Here is a 23,599-nt window from a genome sequence, read left to right as displayed (position 1 = left end):
CTAGCTTCCAGCGGAGTTCTACCAGTGGGAGGAACCAGCACGAGATCAGAGGGTCAAAGGACAGCGAGGTCCCAGCCTCCCCACCTGCCACATGGGGCGAATAGCAATACTAACCCCATAAACGTGACTTAACCGAGTTAACGTGTTTAGAACGGTGCCCGGCCCTAGCAGGCATGCAGTCAATGTTAGTGTGTACTCCTTCTTGTCGTGTGGGCAGCCGCTCTGCTGCAGCTACCCCTCCCCTGAGTTCCAGTGGCCACACTGCTTCTGTCCTAGGGGAGGTAGGGCCTCCGGCTGTTGCTTGCCCTGGGATTCCCCATTGCCTGTTGGCTTCTCTGAACCTTGCCCACTCTCTGTGAATGGTCCATTCATGAATTCTCCTCATCACTCCATGTCCTGCTGGGACTCTAACTCCAACACCTGTACATACTGTGTTCTAGGTGGTTTTCATGGGTTTTCCGTAATGCTTACATCATTCCTTTAAGGGAAGTGTTACTGTGCCCATTTCTACAGATGGAAAACAGGTTGAAAGTCCAACCCAAGCCCCACGATTAGGAAGTGGTTAAGTTGCATTTCAAATTCAGGCCTAACTTTCATACCCAGGCTTAGCTTTAATGCCCAATGAAAATGACACATGCACCTGTCACTTCCTAAACACTTACAGACAAGAGGTGATGACAATCTTGTGTGATGACTAGTCTCAGAAGCATAAGAACAGTGAACCTGACCAGAGCCATTGGAGTGTCAGTCAGAGATGGCTTCCTGGGGGAGGTGATGTTGCCCTGACTCATAAAAGATGGGGAGTTATTTGGAGAATGAAGAAGAGAAACTGGAGTGGGTATAGGACCAGAAGGAAATGAGAAGGAGCTTTTCCAAGAGCTGCAAGCAGTTCGAAAATCCTAGAGCAGAGAACTCGATGGGGTGGTGAGGGCAAGAGAGAGGCTGGCTCCTCATGACCAAGAGCCATGAGCACTGAGCCGAGGAGCAGGGAATCCGACACACTTTGAGTGGCCTGAAGTGCAGGGGAGTTACAGCCTCTCGGGAGCAGCCCACAGCAGGGACTGATGGGAGCTGGTGAGTGAGTACCACACCGGCCTCGACCCTCAGGGAGAGGACCACGAGGGGCGCCACAGCCTTCCCCGGCCCACAGGTGCACGGTGGGGCTGAGCCGCAGCTGCCCACTGTGCGAATGTGCTTGAAAGTGCCCCACGTCCTGCCCCTTCTCATCTCAGTGCCGCGTCCCGCGCCTCCACCGGCGCTCCCGTCTCTTCTCGAATAAACTACCTGCACTTGAATCTTGGTCTTGCGGCCTGCCTCCGGGGAACCCAGACTACGACAGTCTGATTCTCGGTTTCATAGAATGAAAGAGCACAGAATGAGGGGGCTTCAGGGGTAAGAACCTTCCAGAAGCAGGGAGCACATGGAATCTACAGCCAGTTAATGGAGGAAGTGAGATTTATCCTGTGTGCAGGCCGAGGGCTCTAAGCAGCAGCCAAACATGCGAGGGGATCCGGGATCCTGTGTTCTAGTCTGAGCTCTGGACTCAGCATCATATGCTGGAGAGAACACAGCCTTTCGAGAGGGGTTGATCCGGGTATGAATTCCGGCTGGGTCCCAGATAGGTAGGGGACCCCTAGAGGAAGTTACGTGGCCTCCCAGCACCTCGGTTTGCTCAGCTGATGATGTTCAAGTGTGAAAATGTAAATAAAAAACACCTCACTAAGGAACTCAAGGTTCCCTTCTAGTGTCTTTTTAGGAACTATTTATCCTGCGTTCTGTTTTCTGCATACCTTTAAGGCTAGCAGTGATCTCATTACATGGGCAACCAACCCTCTCTGTATTCCTATTCGCCTCCCAGGAGACTGGGGGTCCAGTTTTAATTAACTTTGCATCTCTAGCATTTAACACCACACCTGGCACGAAGCAAGCACTTAATGTTTGTTGAATGAATAAATGATAACAACGAAAAGAATCCCTCCCCCTCACCCCCCCAAAAAAATCGACCACTGACGTTAGGTTCTCCCGAGCATGTGTTCATTCACCGACTCTCAGCACTGAGTCCTGCTGCGCATCAGGAACCATTCTACGTACAGACACCACCACTGTGGCCAAAGCCGCCACATTCCTCTCTCAGGTGGCGGTTTGCCCTCCTGGGGTGAGAGTAATATCGCCAACCCAGGCTGCCCAGAAGACCGAACCCGGGGAGCTTTAATGAGGAGTCCCTGGACTCCAGAGATTCGACTTTAATTATGTGGGGTGGGACCAGGCGTTGGGATTTTTAAAAAGGCTTCTCTGTAAACATAACGTGCTTCTAGAGCTGGGGTCGAGAGAAAAAGCAAGGTCATTTCAGAGGGAAGAGGGCTGCGAAGCAGATAACACAGAGAATGTGGTTTAGCTGGTGGTTCTCAGGGGAGGGGGAGGGAGGGATGGGCAGTTTGCCCCCAGGAGAACTTTGGCAACATCTGGGGACATTTCTGCTCGTCACAACTGGAGGGTGGTGCTACCGGCATCCAGCGGGCTGAGGCCAGGGAAGCTGCTACACGTCCTACGATGCACGGGACAGCCCCCCGTGACAAAGAATGATCTGATGCCACATGTCGCGATAGAGAAACCCTGGTCTAGAGGGGCTGGGAGCAGGGACCGCTCAGGGAAGGCCTCCTGGGGGAGGTGGCAGGGAAGCTGAGTGCCAGCACAAGTCTTTGGAGGAAGTGAGGAGGCGCACTGAATGTGAGGTGGGCCCTAGGCCACCATCACAGCCTTGAACAGAAAGACGCCAGATGGCTGAACCGCCAAGTGCGGCTGACACCACCCACTAACCTAAGAGGACTCACTCCCCTGCTCCTGGTGTCATTCTGGGGGTGTCTGGTAGGGTGGGCATGGGGGGCAGAAATCCGGATGCTTTTGCTTGGCTGCTTTCGTTTTTTAAGTCCCCCCCGCCCCCCTCCGAGTCCCCACTCCCTTTCCAGGCTCAGAACCGGAAAGGGGGGAAGGAGAGGGTGTTAATAATCTGGGCTGACCACTCAGATGTCCCCCACATAACTGCAGGCTCACTTCCTCCTCTTCTCTTAAAGCATCTCCTGCTGCCACCCCCCCATCCCTCCCCAAACGAGGGGGAGGGGCAAGGGAGATTTCTTGGAGACATGCTACCAGCTTCCCCCAGCTCTGGCAGAAGTGATTTCCCCAGAGAAACTGGGACCCATAAATAAACACGGCATTCCATGGGAGGAGGGGAGGGAGGGCAGCCCGGCCAGCTCTTTCCCCATCACCGAGATGGCCCATTAACTTTTCCAGCGAGGCGCTGGGCCCTGGGAACCTGCCAGTCCTCTCTGCCCACCAAGCCACCTTCTCTTCCCTCTCTTGCTCCCTCCCTGTAAATCAGTCGCCTTGGGAGCCTGGAGGGATGGGCGGGAGCAGCCTAGAGCAGCAGAGAGCAGCCTGCTTACTGACACCACGTGGGCTTCGCAAGGAATCCTCACAACCGTTCCCTGGGCAATTCTGGTGGAAAGTCAGTTCTTTTGGTACAAGGCTTCCAGAAAGCTCTGAGTCAACAGGCTGCTCTGAGGGAGCAGGCCTCCGGAAAAGCTGCCGACCTGGGGTGGGCAGATGCACACATCACAGACTGCTGAGCAGAAGAGGGACGCGGGGGCTGTAAGGCCATGTCCACCTCACGAGCAGAGAGACCGAGGCCCAAGAGGGGACAAGCGCCCTGGTCAGAGTCAGCTGGCAGTGGGCGGCTGAGCTGGGCGACCCCTCTGACCCCTGCCTGTTTGTGGAATTTCATTCAGGCCACATACTTTTTCCAGAATAGTTCCATGTCGACTCATCCAAACAGAAAGACAGACTGTCCAGAACCGGCGGCCACCTTCTTCCAAATGTGCAGTAGGAGGACACGAAACGCCTCGGCTTCCTCAGTCTAGATTTCTCCTCTATGAAACGAAAATAGTCCCCTTGTCTCCCCAGAGTCCCCAAATATAAACCCCATGTCAAAATCCTGTTCATAAGGAACGTTGTCAAGTCCTAACTTATGAAACTCCGTTTCACACAAAGAGACTTGATAGGAAAATTTGCAGGAATCTGTTTATTCAAGTAATTATTTTATTAAAAATAATTGTCCCGATATGCCCTGAGAATTTTATTATGGATATCCATGACAGAATAGGTAATTAGCAATAAGTAATCCCTTTCTGCAAACCTAGGATTACAATTTTTCATGGGTTGTTATTTTAAACAAACACTCCACAAACGTATAGTCTTTTCATTTATCGAAAGCTTTGATTTACAGAGTTGACTATCTACAGCCCGGAATGTATAAAAGAAACCATCAGCCTCGATGTACATATTTTCTGGTTAAAGTTGTGCACAAATACCTATGCAGCATCGAACAAAAGAATCAAGAGTATCAAACTCTTCAGTGGCTCTGTGTCTTAGCTGGGTGTGTGTCTGTGTGTGTATGCACCTGTCTGCACATGGTATAACTTCTAGTTGTCGGGTTTTGTTTTGTTTTGTTTTTATAAGTCTTTCAGGCAAGCCTCCCACATGGCTTTGAAAGAGAAAAAAAAAAAAAAACATGTTCTTTGTTCTTTAGCTCCTGCCATTTAATATGATTCTCATCCTCCCTCCCCGCCCCCTGCCTCCCACCTCCCCTCCTCCTTCCCTTCTCCCTTGGGAAAAAGACTTGGCTTTTAAGTGATCACTAGCTATTCTCATGATTAACCCAATCATTTGCTGTTAACCTGCACTCGGGGTTACCAATAGCACATGGCACAAAGATATTTCATTAGCTGCCAGAACGAATGACCAATGGGCCAAATCTCCAACAGCCTGTGCCCTGGATAAGGGTCACTGTGGGCCCACTGGTGCTGCCTGCCTCAGAAATTCCGCAAATATTTACCGAGCATCTACTCTACACAAGGGGTGGCCACCACAGCTTCGGGGCTCCACCGTGCGCTCCAGGACACAAACGCGACCCCCTCCTGCACCTCCCCGCCATTTCTGTAGAAACCCAGGCTTGCAGACTCGGCACCAGCTTTCTCGGAGGGTGCCCTGCAGAGAAGAATAGCTAGGGGCCATCACGATCCTGCCTACAACTACTATGTAAGCCAGGGAAAGAGGCCAGGGTGGGATGGGGCCAGGACGGGAGGGACATACTGGTGTGTTTTGTCACAAAGGTCTTCTGAGCTGCGACGGACTCGAGCGGTACCAGATGAGCTAGGGGAAACCGAAAGTACTTGCTTTTTCTCAGAAGTCCCTTCAAATGCCTGTTATTCATGCAAAGTGAAGATGGGTTCGTGGGAAACAGATGGACAGGACTCTTCTAGAATCTCAGAAGGGAACTGCCTACATCTCAGGATCCAGTCAGGTCACCTAGGCTGAGAGCTTCTCACAGTCAGAAAGACCATTTTTCTCACTCATCGGACTCCGAGGATCGCCCGCTCCCCTACTCCAGAGAGACAGATAACCAAGCGATGCTGTTACTTTCCGGGGACCAAACTCCGCAATTTAAACCATGAATACAAAAACGTGAAGTTTGCTAAAACACTATTTAACAGACATACTTCTCCAGGTGTGTATCTCTCTCGCCTCCACCGCCCAAAGTCTGAAGCGGTTAGCTTTGTCAGAAACCTTGGCAAGAAATTCTAACACTGAAAAACAAAGCAGAAGAGAGCAGGGTTCCAGCCCAGGCTCTGCTGCTGGCAACCTGACGTGGCGAGTGTCCTTCGCCTGCTCTGTGACGGAGGGAAGAGTGGCTGCTGCCTCAACCAGCCCCTCACACCTGGGGGGCTAACGGGGAGATGCGGCCTATGAGCTCTCCTGCTCTGGGCACCCCAGGGTGGCGAAAAGGCCTGTCACAGGTGTAAAGGGCACTGAGGGGTAAAGCCGTGTATCCCGAACATTCCTGAATGCGAGCGGGGAGGAGGGGAGCATTCTTTCTATCATGGAGAAAGTATGTTGCTCTGGAGTGAGCTCTGATATGGAAACTTTTAAAAAGAGCAGAGGGGCCCTGGGCATTTTAAAACCTAGAGAGAGCTTCAGTTTCCTTTCCTGCAAAACCTCAGGGGGTTGGAACAGGTGATTGCAAATGTTGGCTTCAACACTGGCTGGCTGTTTGAGATCCGAACCAGCACAAAGTAGGCAACCAACAAATGGCTAGCTGGCTGATCACAGAACTGACTGGCTGAAGGAGGGTTTTACTTGTTTGAGAGCCAGATGCCATATGCAACGTTTCTGGAGCAAAAATTCAATACATAATCATTCCTATAAGGAACGATCAGGGGTCTTAAGTGATCTTTCAAGGCTAGTTTTTAAAATCTAGAGAGTTCCTCAGAGAAATAAACAAGTCTAGAATAAAAGCAGTATCTCATTCACCACTGTAGTATCTCTAGTATTTAGCACGGAATATTTCCTGTATGAATAAAAGAAGTATCCAGCATCCATCACACTTCTGACACCTTGAAATGTGGACACAGCCGAATACACAAAAAGCATTCAACTCCTCACCCGAGTAGCACTGGTATTTAATCCCTGACCTTTTCGGCATCTCCCAACACACTCCCAACTCCCAAAATCGAGTGTCGGGTTGAGAATCAGCTAGATCTGCCGGTGAAACAGGGCTCTGCCCCTTCCTAGTTGTGTTTCCTCAATCTCTCTGAGCCTCAGTTTCCTCGTCTATTAAATGCAAATAATCAGGCCTGTCTCAGGAGGAAAGTAACAGTAAGGACCTCCTGGGGGCACTGCGTAGAGTACGTAAATTAATCCGCAGTGTGGGAATCTGCCTGACACAGTGCACGTGTGTGGTAAATGCAAGCCATTAGAGTCACTCTGATTGTGCTCGGCATCATTAGTGCTTGGCAATAATTAGGGGCTCATTAAATGTTAATTTTCTTTATGCCAGACTGGATGCTTGATGTGAAACCAAATTGTAATGGTATTCTACAACATCTAAGAAAGGTAATTATGCCGCAGTGAAAATTTACTTGAATGTTTGTTTGGTGGTCTTTCAGATCAGGACCTCTCCTCCACATACCACTGGGTGGGACAACTGAGTGTTGTCCTTAGAGCCAAAAGGGGCACAGGAAGCTCCCTTCTGGTCTGGGCTTTGTCACTGATACTCATTGCTCACTGATGCTCAGAGATGCTGAGAAGAACAGTGACTTGCAGAAGCAGCACAGCCAGCCCAGGGCTTCACTGGGCAGAGACATGTCACGGCTGCCAAATATCCGTGGGCTCCCTCGCATCTTCCAGGCTCCTCGCAGTTAGGCAGGACTGTGTGAGCAGAAGTGACACCTTTAAAGGGTGCCTATGTGACCCTTCAATTTTCTTTTCCTTTTCTCCGGTAGCCTGAAGCTGTTTCAGATGATGTGGCTACCAAATTTAGGCTGCCTGGATCCCTAAGTCGCAGCTTGGAAGTAGGCTACCTTGAAGAGCTGTTGTCTTGAAATGCATTTCATGAAGGTAAGAAATAAACCTTTCTCTCTTAAACCTCTAGGATACTGGGGTTTACTCGTCACTGCATCATACCTTGGCCTGAACTGACTACTCGTATCTCTTATTCAGTATATATTTCAGAGGGTTCATGCATGTTTGCATGCTTGTCACAGAATTCTCCATTACTTACACACACACACACACACGCACACACACTAAATGCAATCTCAGCGAGGCCACTTTTCTCATCACACAAGCTGGCCCAGCAAGATTATTAGAATTTAGTAAAACTGACTATCTCTCTCGTGACATGTATTTTCCCCCCCTCCCTAGAGAAAGAAAATTTAGTGACAACTCTGCAAGAGGACAATATCTTCAGAAAGAGGAGCTGTATTAGTGCCAAGAAGCACCTTCTAAGGGAAAGGGAAAAAAATGCTCCTGGTACTAATTCCAGTCGCACAGCCCTTCTTGAGGTATAAGCAAAATCCTGAGCTTTGGAAGGGAAGACAGAGCCAGTGTCTCTGGATCCCACTTGCTAAGGCACTTGACACAGACTCTGAATGCCCTTTACTTAACGCGCCAGCCCCGTGATGTGGCACGTCCCTGGCCTCTGATGTCACTCGGATCTGGCGTTCAGTCCCAGCTTGGCCATTCGTTTACTATGTGACTTGGGCAGGTTACTCTCTTGCCTCCATTTCCTGATATGTAAAATTGGTACAAAAATTTCTACCAAGCAGGGTTATTGGGAGCATTAAATAAAATAAAGCAAGGCGGAGTATACAACAGGCTTGGTTCAATGGCTGGCATACAGCAGCGCGTTTAGATCCATTTGTTTCCTTCCTCCCTACGTTTGGTGCCGAGTTCAGGCTCGGTCAAAAGAAAGTTTAATATTGGAAGTAGTGGTAAGACTTTGCAATAACACCCATGATACTGCGTTAGCTGCCACAACGTGAGGTGAAGGCAGCATTCCTAGGAGAAAACAAAAGCCAAGTCAGAGCGAGGAAGTGGATCCGGATCACACACAGAGGCCAGATGTCCAGACGAGGTGCCGGGGCTGGGCGGGTGAGGCAGGCAGACTGGCAGAGTTTGGCTAAGACACCCTGAACCTGGGACAAAGCCAGTCTGGGACCGGAAGCTTCCTTCACTGCTTCCTGTTAGGCAATGGTCCAAGGCAATGCTCTTCTGGGTGGCGGCAAGTACTAGCCACCAGGGGCAGGAGTGAGCAGCAACTCTTACTTCCCTAACTTGTTCTGACCCCGCCCCCTTCCCCAGCACAGGCTTCCAAACGGGCTCTGGTGAACTTACTCATTCACATAACCATCCCATCACGTGAGACGTTCACTTTGAACCGGCTTAGTGGGCCAGCCCTGTGCTGGCGCTGGTAACACCGAGACAGAAGAGGAAACGCTCCCTTACCACGGAGGGGCGGTACATAGTTTTTCAGGGAGACAGATGGGCAAACAGATCAAAATCCACATGCTAAGGCTTCTAAAGGGTTAACTCCAGGGAACTCCAGCTTCTCAGAGGAGAGAACGAATATCTCTGCAGTTTGGCTAAGTCCCTGAGAGAAGGACCTTTGTGTGGAAAGGAATAAAAGGGAAGAGAGGAGGCACACTTGGGGTTCGGGGCTCAGTCCTGTGTGGCCGAAGTGTGGGGCATACGACAGGGGGGAAGTGGTTATAGTAAAATACACACAGTGGGTAGAGGTCAGCTCACAATGAGTCACCATGCCGGCCGGGGTCAGGGTCTTGGATCCGATGCTATGGGTTGGAAGTGACTAAGAGGCAGTCGTCAGAATGGACAGGAAAGCCAATTTAAACATCAATTTTGAATGCTTTCAGACTGGACGTAAGGCTTTCGACTCTGACGCATTCCCCACCACTGCCTACCTCCCCGCACTTGACCCCCTCGCTCTCTCATGCCACCCACACAGCCCCTGAAAGCGTTTGGGTTTGTGACTCCTGGGCAACCTGTGACCAGGGGAGGTTTTTAGGAAGATAATGAAACACGGTCAGATTGGGTGTTCTAGGGCCACGCATGCATCAGCGGAGTTGAGGCAGGAAGAGGGTGGTGACGAATGCCCTGACATGTCTTCTTTCCAACAGGACTTTTTCCTTTCCTCTTATTGAAAAAAAAAAAAAAAAAAAGCAAAACTCTGGAAGGGTGTCTGCTGACTTTGGAGCAGTGAGGCCCAGCATGACTTCCGCCTCCTATTTCAACACACACAGATTTCTCTCTTTTGTTCAATTCTATTTATCAATTAAACAACTATTTATTGAGCAACCACTCGGCCGGAGCTAGGTGTTCCGGTGGCTGACGGTGGGGGGTGGGGATGTGGAAATCAAAGCATAAAGCCCCAGTGTCCGGCCGGCCTGGGGACTCTCGTGGCATATCAGCACACGAGACCACTGATGGACAGTGTAAGGGAGCAGGCTTCGAAGACACACGGTGACCCGACAGCACAGACAGCCTGTGTTTGGACGAGCCAGCGGGCGCGTGCCAGGCGGGGCACGTGCACAGCACTGGGGAGGGCACCTTTGGTCCTGTGGTTCTGCCAGCGAGCTGCCCTCCCCTGAACCAGGACTCCCGAGCTCCAGTTATTAAGGCGAGTCCGTTTAAGCCATGTGCAGCATCCATGTGGCCTGTGGCCGAATGAGCAAGAAAGCGCCATCATTTCTGTCATTTTTGTAACTGACGCATATCGTCTATAACCAGATATCTTGAAGCAGATTTGCCAAATCTCAATCAGTTGCCCAGCCCAGTTAATGCCCTATATATACATCATACCTGGTACTTATTATGCTCAAATAAATATCCGTTGCTCATTTGAAAGTTGCCGAAACTGTCTCGAGTTTCCTTTATTTTCAGGGGAACTTTGGGGAAACTAAACTGGGCAGTCACTGGCGAGTCCATGTCCCTAAGTGACCTGTCCCTGCCCACACGGGACTCCCCATCAGCTACTTCTGGCTGCGGTCTGCCTCACGTGGATAAAACTGCTCCAGTCTCAGGTTCCCCAGACCTGTGCTGGAGTTCTGGCTCTGCCCTTCACACTCTCTGCTCAGCCAGGTTGCTGTACAGATGATCCGGGCTATGGCGTGAGGGTGTGTGGAGCCTGCACACAGTGGGCATTCACTAAATTATAAAAAAAACCCCAAACCTACACATAAGAAAGCCCTTTGTCGGCCCTGAATGCATGCCCATTCTTGCCGCTATCCTGAGCGCCTGCTGGCGGCTCAGCTACTGGTTCTTACTGGTGGCGGAGGAGCCACACCCCTCTCGGAGGGCAGGAGGGGCTGGAGTAGTGTGAGCCTGCCTAGTCTCCAGAAACCCTGGGCGAAGGACTTCCCTCCTCTGTGCTCCTTCACCTGTTTGGTACAGATACCAGAGTCCCCAGGTCTCTCAGGGATACCGTGAGCTAACCAGCAGTAAAGCGCTCAGCAGTGTGTCTGTGATGTCATTAAGAGCGAGCTACGCGGATCCGATCGCTGATCGCTGTAGCTGTTGCTAAGTGCCCAGTGACTGTGACCTCCCTGAGGGCAGGGCCGTTGTTTTCTTCCTCTGGCAGGTGCTCAATACATGTTTGCTGATTGGAGGAAAAGAAGCAGGGAGGGGAGGTACCGTGACAGAGCAGGCTGCTCAGCTCGGGCCCAAGGAAACAGAAGGGCCTTAAGCTAGACTGTGCAGAAGAGGAAAAGCCATATTCTGCCACGTGATCACTAGCCTCAGGCAAACTCCCTTACTTCTCCGGGCCTTGGTTTTCCCAAGCTGGACCAGGTGACCCTAAACTTCCTTCTAGCCAGGACACTCCTGACCCTACTAATACGCCATGTTGCCACTCTTCTCAGCCCCCCAGTGTCCTTCCCTGCGGGTTTCACAGGACATTAGACTTCCTACCAGGGGAACCACAATCCTATTTCTAAACGTGCTGAAGTCAGGCCGTGCTCAGGCTCGGCCCTCAGTATGTGGATTTCCCCCATTAACCGACGGACCCCAAAGCGTCGCCCCTCTGCGGCTCGGTGCCCCAGCGCCCTTGCTTTTGGAAACAATGTGAGTCTTGCAGCTGTCCCGAACTGCGTGCCTCCGCGAGAAGTCGCCCTGCGCTCAGAATCGATTCTGTAACAGAAAGTTCTCGCAAAGAAAGGGACAGGCCGTTCCACAGGACAATGAAACCCCAGCGCCCCCTCCCAGGGGCGGTCAGGTGAGGCCTGCGTTGCTCTCCCTCCTGCCTGAAGCTGCCGCCAGCCCTTCCCCGAAATTTCTGGGCCAAGGGGCAGTCTCTTTTTCCAGCTTCTAGCTGTCAGTCTATGCCCTTCCATTACCCACCCTCCTCCCTCACCAAGAAAGCAAAGACACACCCCATCCCTGCCAGTGCTGACATTCTAGCCTCTCCCTGCCCCCTCTGGGCCATCACCTACCATAAACAACTTGGCCATGACATCCAGCTCAGACCAGGCTGTGTGCAAATATCTTAAAGGAGCTGTTTCTAAAAAGACAAAGGTGCAATGCACATGAAAATAATTTCTAAATGTCCTCCTCCACAGGCCAGGGAGATTGCATGGGGGTTCTGGGTACACCCAGGGGCTGGGGGAGCCTGAGATGCCTTTGTCGTTAGAACGATTCAGCCCAGTCTTGTATTTTAAGAACAGCGGGAAAGTAATATCATCTGAAAGGAGTTTTCTGTGCGCTCTTTAACTAAATGGCTCTACAGCTGGAAAGAGCCACAAGCAGACGTGTTATGATTCATGGGCTCCCAATTACAATGATCCTCTTTTATTGTATAAAAACAGCAACACAGCCATTCCTCACCCTCCCAACGCCTGCTCCCTGCATCCCCTTCCTCCACTGGCTGGTGAAGCTGCTCAGCATCCTGAGAGTAGCACCCAGATTCTCCTCCTCTGTGTCCAACTTCGCAGCTTCCAGCCCACTGGGATTCTTCTTCTCTGAAGCCAAGGAGGAGAGAGAGTGGAGAGGGTGCAGCGCCCCCTGAAGAATGTTCTGTGATAGACACTGTTAAGGCTTTAGAATTGTCTTTTGGGGGGTGGGGACTCAGGATCACGGGCACATATTTGGAATTCTCTCCTGTATTGACTGAACTCACATTCACACGCAAACACGCACACGCACACGCACGCACGTGCACGCACACCCCTACACTCAGACTGTCCAGAGGCGCGTTCTAGACCTGCTCCTTCTGCCCATCCATTCTTCCAGGCTGGCCTCCGAAGACTTCAGCAATACCTGGCGACGACTAAGAGCTCTGGAACCAGAGCGATCCGAGTTTGAATCCTACTTGGCTACCTTCTCTCGGTGACCTGGAACACGCTCCTCGCCTCTCCGAGCTTTGATTTCCTGTCTGTGAAATGGGGCTGCCCCACTGCTCTGGGTCCTCCTGGAGGCCACACCGAATGGCGCAGCGAAGGAGAAGTGGCCGGCAGAGCGTCTGCCACATACCAAAGCCCGCCCTCATCTCGGGTCCCGCTTTCCGCGGTTTCCGTGACTCGCGGTCAACCGCGGTCAGAAAACGTGAAATGGAAAATTCCAGACACAAGCAACACATCGGTTTCAAAGCGCGTGCCATTCCGAGTAGCAGGATGACATCTCGTGTCGTCTCGCTCCGTCCCGCCTGGGACGTGAATCATCCTTTTGTCCAGTGTACATGCTCCCGCCCCCGACTGGGCTGTCAGATCGGCAGGGTTATCCTGACACCGAAGTGCTAATGTCCAAGTCACCCTTATTTTAGTTAATGATGCCACATTCACATAACTCGTACAGTACATCATTATAATTGTTCTATATTATTGTTGTTGTCCATCTCTTACAGTGCCTCGTTTATAAATTACGCTTTATCACGGGTATGTCTGTTTAAGAAAAAACATAGTGCATGTAGGGTTCGGTATTATCTGTGGTTTCGGGCATCCACTGGGGTCTTGAGATGTAGTCGCCATGGGTAAAGGGGACTGATGCAGTAGGTACTCGGTTTTTAGGAGCTGTCGCTTTTCTTAAGATGGTGAACACTGTATATTTGTGGTGTGTCTGGGTGTGTAGGGAGCTTTGAATTTGTTCGATCTCACCAGTCGGAATGGATAAGGCTGCGGGTGGGGGTGGGGAGATGGCTACAGGGGTCACGAATGTCAGTCCCACAGAGGAACGCTTTGCTCAACACTTTCCGCAACACTGATTTAGACCATCGCGTTTGCACTGCCCATGCACGCATGCTCCCTCCTCCTTAACTCAGACTTCTGGGCCTTCCTCGGTTTTTCTGCACATGGTGTGGAGCCCAGAAGCTGCAGCTGCAGGCCTCTGATCAGGCCAAGGAAAACCCACCGCACGAGAGCTGCCTTCACCTCTTCCCCTACCCTTCTCTCTCCGACACAGTCTATGCCCGGCCCCACAGGGAGGATTCCCTCCTAAAGAAGGAACCACGTGGTGACTTTCTTAGGCCCCAGCCATATACGAACCCACGCCCCACACTGAACTTGACAGCGCAAGGTTCCCAGGCCTTTGCTGGTTTCCGACCCTGCAAGGTAAACCCCTCATGGCTTTAAGCCCAGGAAGGTGAGCTCAGCATGCATGTCCCACTTTTCTATCCCAAACCAAGCCTCTGCACCCATAAAATATACCAAAGACCTCGTCCACCTAAATGAATGCCTGGGTCGCACTCTTTAATATCGATCCCCCATGGATCAATAGTACAAGCATTACATTCACTGCAAATTCTAGGTGTTAGTTACTATCGCAGTGAATCATTGTGTAATAAGATTTAATCTTCACTAAATGTTTCTGGTACTAGGGGACTGGAGGGGGGCAGAAAGAGGAAGAAAGTATTTGAACTTTAAGAGGTAAATTGTCCATCAAGAGGAAAAGACAGGAGTCAGCAAGAAAATGTTTCTGGACCTGGTCTTCTCCATTCCATTTTAAAGTTTAGATAGAAACTAATGCACTGTTGTCAGGACTGTTTTTTTTTTCCCCCCTTTGGGGAGGTCTGTTACGCACACACGTGCACACATACACACTCACACCATTGCCAATCAACCCCTCTTAAATGCATGACTATGAGCATAAGAACAGGAAACAGATTGTGGGTGGATGTTCTTAAAATCACAACGTGTCTGACGTAGGGTGGGGGCTTTGCCTTAGAGAAGGGTGGAGGAAGGGAGTCGGGAGGGGATTTTTTTTCAGTTAAAAAATGAAACTACCTTGTCAATCTTAAGCACAATGTCCACTTGACTATCCACCACAGGTGCAAGTCACAGCCCAGCAGTTCCTGTCGGAACTACGCCATCTGTATTTGACCATGACACAGCACATTACGCCACCTGAGCACTGCACCAAGGTCTCCCTGTGAGGATGTATGTGTGCGTGGGGGAGGGCGGAGGAGAATGGCAATGAGATGGAGGCAGTCTGGGTCTTAGACAACGATGAATAAAATCCACGTATGTTAATTACTTGTCACCTCAAGGATACAATAAAGTCACATCCCAGAGGTGGTGGCAGTGACGACGATGGTGGCGGTGATGATGGTGATCACAGGTGACATTTATTGAGCACGATCTATGTGCTGGGTGTAGGGAAGCCCTTTTATATATTGCTCCTTGAGCTTCATGACAACCCATAAAACAGCTATAAGAACGATTTCCATTTTTGAGGGACAAGGAAACCGAGGTTTAGAGAGGTAACAGCCCACGGTCATGAAGCTAATAACTTGAGTAGAGAATCAGGGATGTGGGTTCTTGCTGGAGGAATCTAGTATGGGAAACCTGACAGGAGTGCCCTTGGGGGCCCTCCAATCTTATAAAAGCAAAGGTGAAGAGTCATGGCCAAAGTTATTCTGCTGACGAGTGGTGGAGTTGCAGGTGCGGCCCAGAAGCGCAAGGGTCAGGAGAAAGGCAAATGTAGTGTTTGGGGAGTAACTGGCACCTCTTCTACCGTTTCTAGTTCCACTAAGTTATTACGAAAGTAGAGCTAGTTACTTCCTGGTAGGAGCTGACTAACATCAGGTTAACTTTGGATTTCACTGGCAGGAGCTAAAAGAACACTTCCCACTGTCCTGCACTTTCTTACTGTATGCGGTCTTTTTTTCTGTCCGAAGGCAAACCTGGTGCTCTGGTCTGAAATTTTCCAGAACTCTCTTTATTTCAAATAAGGACCAAGTTCATTTATCTTTACAAGACACACTGTTGTCAATGTTCTCTTCCTAAAACGCACGACATTCCCTCCTCGGCAACCTGCCATAGCTCCCCAGTACCTGTCGATTAAAAGCCAACCTCTTCCACGTTCAACCCCAGGTCTGGCATCATCTCTTGGCACAACCTTCCCTGGATCCCCTCTTCACCTGCCCAGGATACACACAGCTCCCAGCATGCAGTTTTCATCTCGAATGCCTTTCTTCCTCTTCTCGTCTTAAGCCATACACACTTTTCCTGCCAACTCAACATCTGCTCATTCACTCCTCCTTATTTGTTCATGGCAGCAAAGTGCCTAACTAAAAATATTTGATTGCCCCTCCCTGGTAGGTTTGGGAGGCCACGTGGCACAATTCTGGTCAATAAGCTAAGAAGAAAAATCCCTTACAGATGTGTTCCTTCTCAGATGCAACAGTAAAGCCAAACTAGGTAAAGACTCTTTGTGCCTCACTCATCCTACTTTCTCTTTCCTGGAATGCAGATGTGAGGCGTGGAGATACAGCAGCCATCTTCCCACCAGGAGACCACAAGACCTGGGCCAAAGGCCTATACTCCAAGGAAGGCAGGGTGGAAAGATAGAGTCTAGATTCCCACCGTTACAGCTGACGCATCGTCCCACCTGCTCTTCTTGACACAAATGAGCCCCCATCTGGTGAAGTCACTGGCGGTCAGGATTTCTGTTGCTGGCAGCTGAACGCAGTAATGTCTGATACACCTCCGGACATTGTTCCTCCTAGTTCATGGGTCAGTTTGGATGTTCCCCGCTCTAGGATATCCTCCATGGCTCCTTGGCTCAGAGCAGAATAATCGTGCCCTTCACTGTGCTTCCAAGTAGTTACTTTTCTCAATTACAGCACTTAATCCTGCTTGGTTTGGCCTGATGAGTGTTTCCCTGCCTAGGTGGTTCAGGGGCTCTGTCTGTCTCACGAGCAGGACGTCTGCAGCAGCGCACTGTACTGGAGCATAGAATGCACGTGGCGCTCCGCTTCCTAGCTGTTTGGTCTTGGGCCCCAAGTTAGAGAACCTCTCTGTGCCTCTGCTTCCTCGTCCCTAAAAAGGACGGAATGAGAGTGCTGACCTCATAGGGCTGTCACAAAGACAATCTTAAGAGGGGTTAATGAAATAGTTTAATCATATGCACTTAGAACAGCCTCTGGCATATAAAAGTGCTTAGTGACCGAAGGCTCTTATTAGTGTGGTGAATATTATAGTTGCTGAAGGAATAAATCAACATGTAGTTAGTAAGTAAATGAATAAAGGAATGAACTCCAGGAAGACTCTTACGAGTTCAGGCCACAGGGCAGTGGTCACTGCTCCCTTTTTCCTCCCTGTGCCTGACCCTTTCCTTTTCATTCTAACTAGGACTTGCCATATCCAGGGAGCAGCTGCAATGGAGTATTTAAAGCTAAGGAGTAAGGCCTGGCTTCGAAGGCTGACTTCGCTTTTTGCTGTGCAACTTCGGGCAAGTTTCTTCACCTCTCTGAGCCTCCGTTTCTTCGAGTGTAAACGGGATAGCAAGAGTACTCACAGGGTTATGGCAAGGATTAAATGATAAAGCATGTAAGATATACAGCGTTGTGCCTGCCATACTGAAATAGTAAGTGTTGGCAACTGTTATCAAACATTGCCATGTTTCTTTTTGTCAAATTTCTAGCATCCTACCCAATCATGTGGCACTGATGTAGATGAGACACTTAGAGTGGAGTCACCTTTCCCTCCCATGGGGACATGTCAAGATATACTGCATCCACACCAGGGAGAATATCCTTGAGTGCCAACAAACAGCTCTGTCATTTTGATCTTTTCCTTTACATGGCGTATTATTTAATATACATCAGGTGTTCGGATGCCATCATTTCATTATTAACGTTGTTGAGAAAAAAAATCGGTTCCCAGCCCAGGGCTACTGTCAGCGAGGGGTCTGCATGTTCTCCCCATGTCTCCCCGGCTTTTCCCTGAGGACTCCGGTTTCCTCCCACATCCCAAGGATGTGCATGTGTGGTGTGGCGTCACTGTGAATGCGTCCTGCGATGGAAGGGGTCCTCCTGCCTTGCACCCTGAGATGCTGGGACAGGCTCTGTCCACCCGCAAGCCTGGACTGGAATAAATGAGTTGGAAAAATAATTATGCTTCTTGTTTTTATTAATCTTTCTTAAATGAGTGTATAGCTCGTGTATTTCAATGTTTAATGTTAGAAGTGTTTTGGGTCTTTATTTAGAAGTTTGGTGAGATTTTGTGACTGGAAATAGGCTATAGGAACTTAACTCTTATGTCAATTAGCCTAGGGTCAAATTGGTTGCATTGTGGGTCATTTCACTTAAAGTCGAAGTCCACAAATCTACTGATTAAGTAACAACTTACTGTATCTGATTTACCCTAAAAACTTCTTAAGAGCTGATAACTTCAGGTAGATCCTTAGGTGACATCAAACCTGGCCCACAGGTAGGTGTGCACAGGAGCACAATCCAAGAGTGGAGCTTTTAAACAGCAAAGCTATTCCCACAGTTCAGAGGTCTAGTTATTGTCAGTGACGCATCCAATCTTACTTATAGAACTTTCCCCTCCTTTGCTCCTAAAAAATGTGTATATGGCTCTCTATAACTTTTCCTTTAAACTTAAATCAAGCCTTTATGTTAGTGCCATTTGAGCACTTGATGGCTTCATTAATCTATTTCCTCTATTAAACATGCCATTCCACAAGATATTTATCCCACTTGGTTGTCATCCAAATGGTTTTTGACACTACTGCCTTGGGACCGAACTGCTTAAACTCAGTGCCCTCATAGATAGAAAGTCACTGCTCCTCTGAAATCTTGAAGAGCTCTCAGGATGTCACTCCCTTCACTCCAACAGGCATTAATTTCTGCTCTCCCTAAAGGAGCAAAGAAGAGAGAGAGAGGGAGGGGGATGGGGTGTGTGTGTGTGTGGAGCGGGGAGAGATTCGGTCTGAGTGTGTCTGTGTGTTTTAGGAGGGTAACTGTGGGAGGTCTGAGCAAGCCAAGCGATGAAGAGAAGGGATTCCTGCCCTGGGAATACTGCCCAGCAGGGGCCCACCTCAGATCTGGGGAGAGGCCAACTTTGAGAGAAAAGGTGCTCATCAGAGATCAGATAAAACTCTAGGGCCTTTAAAGACAGAAATCCCTGGGGCCCAAGCTGGGCAGGGGCTCTTTCAAATGAGCGGGGTCCAGAGAAAGTCGTCACTCTCCCGGACAAACAGCAAACCCGAAACAGCTGAAGGCAGAGATCCCCCGCTGGCTTGGAAGCCCTTCAATCAGGCGGAAGCCTGAGCAAATCACGATTTGACTTCCCCGTCAAGTTTTCTCCTTAGCCTGACAAACCACCCTCCTGCTCCTCCTCTGCCTCCGAGCACCGCACAGCTACGAGGCCAAGGGGACCGTCCTGTGATGCTCACTGGTTTCCAACTTTCCGCTCATCTGCGTCTCCGCAGCCTCGTGCAGAGCGGCTGGGCAAAGGGGCAAGTTTGCAAAGGCGAGGCTACCAAGTCCTGGGGAAGCCACAAAGAAGCTGCCACACCAACAAAGATTGACCTCTCGTGGGGCAGACGCACAGCGCCAGCTGCCGTTCCGGGGGTGAACGTGGGCTGGGGCCGGCCGAGGCGGGCTGCGGGCGTGGGCCGGCCTGCGGCGGACAGCCAGGCCGGGGACCCCGCGGCCACCCCCAGCCCCTCCCCACGTGGGCGCCCAGGCACCTGAGCGGGGCGTGGGGACAGCGCCGCGCTCCGGCCCTGCCCGCGGCAGGTAGCTCCGGCGCACGCCCGCGCCGCGCGCCCGCTGCCTGCAGCCACCAGGAGCGACGAGAGAGGAGAGGCAGCCTCAACCCACGGCGTCATGCTTCCTGCCACCACATTACGGCGAATCGTCACCAGGCGAGGGGAGAAGAGGGGAGCGGGGGGGAGGGAGGGGAGCACACACGCAGCCCCCCGCCTGCCAAAACCCGCCGAGACGGGGCCACGTCCCGGTGGAGTCCCCGCGGGACCTGCCCCGTTTGCACAAAGCGCCGCAGTTGGGCCAAGAAGGGAGGGAGCCGGCCGCGAAATAAATAAATAAAAAACAGAGTCGGGTCTACGTAACGCCCTGTCGAAAGCGGACGCCATATTTTTTTGTGGCTTATGTCGACATAGGGAAACGTAGACATGTTTTTCCTCCTCCTCCTCTCGGGCTGGCTCCCATTTACCCAAACTTGTAATCAGAACTCTTTAAAAAAAATCTCTCCCCCACCCCGGATCTTCTTATTTCCTCCCTCCCGCAAAAAGAGCCCGCACACCCCCCCTCCCCCTTGTCCGCACCCCCTCTTTCCGATCACAAACCCGGCCAAGTCCCATTAACAACACATTTTCGGGAGCCGTGGCGGCGGCGGCGGCGGCGGCGGCGGCGGTGGGAAAGTTGGGCTGGAGTGGCCGGCGCCCGGCGTGCGGGGCGCGGGGCTGGCGGCGCCGGGCCGGGGGTGCGGGGCGCCGAGGCGAAGTTTCTTACCTGCGCCGGGGCTGGGGACGCGGAGACGCGGCACGGGCGTTCCAAAATGGAACTCTGCTGGCTGCCCCCACCCACTCCCCACTCCCCACCGGGCTCCCGGCTCGGGCTCCGTGGGAAAGAGGGAGGACGCCCGCCCGCCGGACAGACAGACAGACAGAAAAAGCCCCCGTACGGACGGCAGTGGCCAAAATTTAAAAAAGAGAAAAAAAAAAAAGAAAAAAAAAAAAAGAAGGGAGAAAAAAAAAAGAGGAAAAAAAAATGTCTCGATCAGTGGGGAATCTACGCCAAAACCCACATGATCTGTAACGTCAGCATGCGTATTTGCATACGATACCACCACCCGAGCTGCCACCCGGGCTCGGGTTCCGCAGAAAGTTACAAAGTGAAATTCAGCCCCCTCCCGAGACGCCGGCGAAATGTCATTTTCAGGCGGGAGCTGGGAGGGGGTAGGGTGGGGAGGGGGCACGCTAGCCCGAAAGGCGCTGGTTACTAGCCAAGGTTGGGGTGGGGGGCAGCGAATTAACTTGTAAGTCTGAGCCCAGGAACGGAGCCGGTGGAATCTCCGTGAGGGGAGGAGGTGGGAGGCGTGAGCGAGATCATTGAATATTAAATACGACCCGCGCGGCGGCCCAGGCCGAACCCTCCCAGTGCAATACCCATTTTCTTTATGAAAAGTTCAAGGTGTCACTGATGAGCTCTGCAAACTGTTGATCCTGACCACGTGGAGCGGCGGACGGAGGGACCGCAGGGCTCCGTTGCTTGCCCTGCCCGGGAGGCACCCAGGACCCCGTGTCCCTCCCGCAGCGCGAGGGGCAGCGCGTGGGTGGGGCCACCACGCGCCCAGGGCGCTGCCTGAGTCTTCTCTCCTCTCTGAGCTCAGGGAAATAATAATTACAATTTTTTTTTTTTTTTGAAAAGCGAGACACATTTTACCCCTGAACTAGTAATGAGAGGGCTTGGAGTAGGGAGGGTAAGAAAAAGCCCCTAGTTATATAACGACTGGAAATTAGGTGACTTTTGACGAGGGATTCTGAGATTTCCGCTTGCGCCAGGTCCAAGGTTGGTTAAAGAGCCTCAAACTTTTTTTTTTTTTTTTTTCCTTAAGAGTCAATAAACAAACACGACCTGGGAGCTGACTTCAACTCCTGCGGGGCCGGCGTTCGCTGCGATTCTCAGGCTCGGAGCAATGCACACCCCTGCGGCGCTGGCAGGGGAGTCCCTTAGAAGCGAGGCGGGTGGCTTTCAGAGTTGGGACCCCCCGCCGGTCTCGGTGGGAGGAGATCCCTAACCGCCCCCGCCCCCTTAGAGCACTGATGTGCCGGGATCTAGCCGCCCTCCGCCTGCGGTCTCGGGAACCGTGAACTGACGTTCTGGGACACACACTCTTGCAACAGTGCTCGGCTAAGGAGCTCTAAGCGAATCGGGATCCAGGGCACGCTTGAGAATCTCACGGGGCAACCTGTCGGCGCCACGCGTTCCTGGCCGGATGGACCCGTTCCCCCCTTTGTGGGCATCCCGGCGCGCCCGCATCTCCTGCGCGCGAGCTGAGCGCGAGCGCGCACGAACTGAGCGAGGGCGAGGAGATGCTGTGTGGGGTCCACTCTGGACGCTCTGAGAAAACAAAGGGCGCCCGGGACTGGGAGGCTCGCGGCGTCCCCGCCCGCCCGCCCTGAGGATTCGCAGGCGCGCAGCGCTGGGGCTTCTCGGCCAGCCTCTTCTTCGGGGAATTAGAACGAACTCTAGCGGTGGTTTGGTACTCGGCTCTGGGCGCGAGGGCAGCAACAGGTGGCCATGTGCAGCTGAGTGGCGGTAGGCGAGGACGGAGACTGGGTCGGGGACAGCGGTCTTGGGAAATGACTCCTGGGCAAACGCACTTGGTGACCTTCTCGTCTTTTTTGTTGTTGTTGTTGTCGTTTTCTAGGGTGGGGAGAAGAAACGAACCGAAAGGTTCTAGGGTCTCTTCTAGGGCTCCAATTTCTCTAACACGGACCCGTGGGACCCCAGGAATTGCTACAGTAAAAATAAAAATAGCTCATATGCAAAACTTTCTTACTGGCCTGCACCTGTTTGTTCGGTTACTGCTGATGCAGGGTCGGTTTGTTTTTTCACAAGGCATAAAACAGGATCCCGATCTGGGAGGGAGTCACGTGTGATGCTCAAACACCTGAGAAGTGAACTGCCCGGCTCTTAAAGATTCTGTTAATAACTCCGTTAATGACTGTGACCCAAACTGCATCACATCTTTCTCAGACTCATTTGATACCTGTTGTCTAAGATCCTCAAATACTTGCCATCCACGTCTGATGCCTTCAACATCAGAATTTAGGAATGCTGTTTTTTCTTCCCTCAGGGGTGTGTCAGAAGAGTAAAAGAGCCCCCCCCCCCCCACTTTAATATTTTTACGTTTCTTCCCCTTGACTCTTCCAGGTCTTATGCTTTCTTACTCTTACTCTTGATTCAGGTCCATTACACCACGTTCCTGCTCCTTTTAAATAAGTATAGTTCTCAGTTTGTTTCCCTGGACATTACTGAACCCCTAAAGAAGCTATTCCTATTTTGAGGTTGTGCTTCCTTTGGATGGTCCATCCCTTAGGAGAGTTTCTGTAAGCCAAGGTTCCTTCACCATCACCCCGTTAGCACCTGCTTCTGGCTGGATGAGAGATTCATAGGGTGGGAAGGGTCAAGGTGTAGCCAAGCAGGGTAAATAAACCCTCTGGCCTGTCTCTGGGGTTCTCCTATCTTCAGGGCACTTGGTTCTCATGGGCACTGTGGGGGTTTTGGATGTGCTGCACTGTCCTTAGATTGGGCAAAGTTTAGTGTGGACTGAACTTTCACTATATAAACAAACAGCAGGAAATAAAACAAGGGCGACTTTTGCATTAAGTATTATGATTCCAGTTTGCTTAACGTGTAGGTGGAGTAGGCAAACCCTAATCTGATATGATTCAGAAGCTTTGGAATCAATGATTATAAGAGTAATATTTATTGAGTGTTTTGTATGCATATGCCAGTTGCTACTTAATCGTTTCAACAACCTATCAGTCAGTGATTCTCTCAGAGGGGTGTTTTTTTCTTTTTTTGGTCTCAGTTTTCTTTTAAACTTAAAATTGTCGAGGACCCCAAATAGCTTTTGTTTATGTGGGAAATGCATATAGATATACATGGATACTTACCATATTAGAAATTAAATGTATTAGAAATTAAATTGGAGAAAAACTAAAACAGGAATTTACAAACGCTTTCTATTAGCTATCAAAACAATGACACCATTTCATGTCGCGTAACCTATGGAAAGCTATTGTATACTTGTGAGAGAATGGGTGTGGAGAGGGCAAGTAACATTTTAGCACTATTATGAAAATGGTTTTGATCTTGAGGTCCCCCTGAAAGGGTCTTGGGGTCCTCCAGGGTCCCAGATCATGTTTTGAGAGCCACTGTTAAGGTATGTTATATTATGCCCATTTTCAGACGAGAGAACCAAGACTCAGAGAAGTGTAG

The 23,599-nt window shown here is 51.0% G+C and overlaps 1 protein-coding gene across 2 annotated transcripts in view; it reads right to left on the bottom strand.

The window, feature by feature from the left end:
- ZHX2 (zinc fingers and homeoboxes 2) overlaps positions 1–20,546 on the bottom strand; it is a 133,253-nt gene extending 112,707 nt beyond the window's left edge. For both annotated transcript variants that reach the window (XM_016131185.2, XM_016131184.2), the window contains exon 1: positions 20,102–20,546. The gene's annotated coding sequence lies outside the window, so the exon portion shown is untranslated. The remainder of the gene's footprint in view (positions 1–20,101) is intronic.
- Positions 20,547–23,599: the final 3,053 nt, after the last annotated feature.

Source organism: Rousettus aegyptiacus, unplaced genomic scaffold (genome assembly GCF_014176215.1).
Source record: "Rousettus aegyptiacus isolate mRouAeg1 unplaced genomic scaffold, mRouAeg1.p scaffold_m13_p_15, whole genome shotgun sequence".
Taxonomy (NCBI): Eukaryota; Metazoa; Chordata; class Mammalia; order Chiroptera; family Pteropodidae; genus Rousettus; species Rousettus aegyptiacus.
This window is presented reverse-complemented; position numbering and strand designations above follow the sequence as displayed.